The sequence below is a fragment of the Hevea brasiliensis genome, unplaced genomic scaffold, assembly GCF_030052815.1.
Source record: "Hevea brasiliensis isolate MT/VB/25A 57/8 unplaced genomic scaffold, ASM3005281v1 Scaf450, whole genome shotgun sequence".
In the NCBI taxonomy this organism is placed as follows: Eukaryota; Viridiplantae; Streptophyta; class Magnoliopsida; order Malpighiales; family Euphorbiaceae; genus Hevea; species Hevea brasiliensis.
In genome coordinates, this window is record NW_026614974.1 from 65,917 (window position 1) to 69,008 (window position 3,092).

General features: G+C 28.3%; 1 long non-coding RNA gene across 1 annotated transcript; it reads left to right on the plus strand.

The window, feature by feature from the left end:
* The first annotated feature begins 460 nt into the window (after nt 1-460).
* LOC110657184 (uncharacterized) lies at nt 461-1,070 on the plus strand. Its single transcript, XR_009146907.1, has 2 exons — nt 461-525; nt 668-1,070. It is a non-coding gene; the product is annotated as an uncharacterized LOC110657184 (long non-coding RNA).
* Nucleotides 1,071-3,092: the final 2,022 nt, after the last annotated feature.

Consider the following 3,092-nt stretch of genomic DNA (forward strand, 5'->3'; position numbering starts at 1 on the left):
AAATTGATCTGCTTTGCTGATAATTCATGGAATGCATCTTTGTTGCAAAAATTGTTATAGAAGATATTAACATTACTAATGTGACATAAGAGAAAACATCAAGAAGCTCAATTGGAATAGTTTTGGCTGATACTTGTACATACAATAAAGAAATGTTCAATGATTTATATATGTATCTTTACTTGAAAATAAATAAATGGAGAAATTGAATACTATGTAGCAGTTTGTAGCAGGGTGCATTAATTTAGCTGTCATCTGCTGAGAAAAATCCCACTCTGCTATTCTAATACAATTGAACCTGGTCACTAGTAACACAGATTTTCAAATCCCATGTACTCTTCATTCTCTAGCTTCTCAACCATGTTTTCTATTCTAGGATTAATTTCTCCATTTCTTAACCTTTCTAGGATTTTTAAAATCTGTCTAATTTCTCAGGAAATCGAACGAGACTGCTGAGCAGTTCAAAGACGCAAAGCAATCAAATAGGCTGCTGAACATTTCAAAAATCATGCATGGATCCAGAGGGTAAGTAGCTCTTTTTTATTTTTTATTTTTTCCTATTATGAGGATAGTGGAACTTATGGTAAGCAACTCTTTTTTATTTTTTATTTTTTATTTTTTATTTTTTCCCTTGATCTTCTGCTGCTTTGGAGCTGATCATGTCCAGATGTTGAATCATATAAATTTTCAGCTATATGATTTCATTAAAAGAGCTACTTCATTTTCTGAGTCGTTTACTGTGGAAAAGAAATGCAAGATTTATGTTTTGAACCTGTAAATGAATGAATGAATTTCAACAGAGGAAAGTCACTCTATTTTTGTCCTTTTTTCCCTATTTTATTCATTAATCTTTCACAAATATTTTATTAGTCTTTTAATCTCTATTTTTGCTAAGTTGGTCCATTACCTTTTGTTATTGACTTTAATGCATTGGTAGGAAGTTTATCATGTGCATGGATTTGACATGGACATGGAAAATACCAAGCTATGCTATTATCAATTTATTTAATTATTACATTAACCTGAATATTCTGATGTTACAATTCAATTGCTTCAAAATTTGTTATAAATGCCCCACTCATTACTCATCTTTTCATCCCCATCCCCACCATGTGCCATGATTTCACCATCTTTTCATCCACAAAGATTTCGATTTTACCTAAATGTCTGAGTAGAGAGGACCGACATGTTGCTTATAGTTTTTAAATGTTTAATGACCTTATTAGCCTTTTCTTTCCCTTTTAGGTCAGCTATGTTATTGACTTTAATATTTGTGAAAAAAAAAATTAATTACTTTATTTAATATATTTAATAGTTCATTACCATAATATTTGCTTAAAACAAAATGAAAAATATAAAATCAAAATTTCTCTTTGAGTACAAACATAATCAAATGAATTATTTTCTAGAACTAATTAGTATTCTCACTGGTAACTAATTATTTTTTATTTGTAGTCACAATTCAGAATATTCTTGAATTAACTTACTAGTAATACTAAATTTTCTCTTCACATCACTTGAATTTAGTTAGAGCTAAATTTCATTCTCGAATTAAATTTATTTTAAAATAATTTTAATTGTATTTATCAACAAAACTGAATCCTAATTGATAAGAAATGAAATAATTATCTGTTAGTTTTTGTTTTTGAATAAATGAAACTTTTACATATTCATTGTAAGGTCATATTGATCTTTGTTTATTCAAGTATATATAGAAATCAGAAACGAGCTTGCAGTGCATGCCCTTATTTATTTATACACAATAGAGAGAAACATATCATGTGTAGCATCAAGAATCTCTCTTTAATTAGTGTAGTTCTTTACTTCGTAGTTCTTGGGAATTTGAGAAGTCAATGTGCATGGCACTCTCATTTTCTTTTCTTTCACCAACTCCCAAGCGAATCTGCAGGCACAAGTAAAGAAATTTTTCCCTTAAATATATGGATTTATATTCATCTGAATGAATATAAAGTAGCAGGCTTCTTACTCAGCCAAAGCGTCTTTATAATAATATTGGAGTTATACACATGACAAAGGTTTTTTTCTTTATTTTTTTTAATTATGTGCATGTGAGACTCATTACTAAGTACAATAGAGAACAGTCCATGGCTTTATCATTACCTTTTGTCTATTACAAAAGATTTTAGACAAACCATATTGGCATATGATTTGATTGGTTCTTAATAAGTTTGTTCTTTTCTATTAGAAAATTTAACTACACAAAGAGTGACCACAATGGCATGAAACATAAAGCAATAGGATTTAACTTTCATCAACTATGAATTTGACATATATCTTATATTAAATTAATAGTATATATTTATTTTATTATAAATTAATAATATCCCATAATATTTATATTATTTATATTATTTTTAATATACTTTAGTCATTAAAATATTTACTAATGAATTCTTTTTTTTTTTTGGAACTACAGTCTGTCTCACTCTCTTTTGATCATTTTCTCTCATTATTTTGCTCCTCGCTTTCGGTATCACATAGGTAACTAATAAATACTGCATAAAAAAAAATGTTAGTTTATGAATGTTTACATTTGGCATTTTAATTTGTAGATGCATGTGTATCAATTTTTGAGGGGATACTCCGTCTTATTTATTTATTTATTTATTTTTGTTGGAGACTATTCTAGATTTTCTATATATTCTAATAGTTTTTTTTTGATAAAATTTGCCATATAATAATCTTAGAAAACCCGTCCAATGTCCCACTGACAATTAATGTCAGTGGACGATGGATTGTCCTGTTGGACAAATTGGAATTGTATGCTTTACATAGGAATGGGATGGATATAAATGTATATTAAATATTTGTAGAAATTCTATAACATCTCTCTTGTTCTCTAGGTGCAGACTTTATATTGTGCACTCGGAGAACTAATGGGAGATGCAGGCAAAATTTTTACAAATATATGACATGTCATTATTTGTCTATTATTGGTAGAAATGATGTAATTCTAATTGGGTTAGGGCCTTACCTTTCAATGCATGATTAGGGATATGATGCAATTCTGATATATGACATGTCATTACTAATATTCACTTAATTATTACATACTATTAGCAAATGGGATC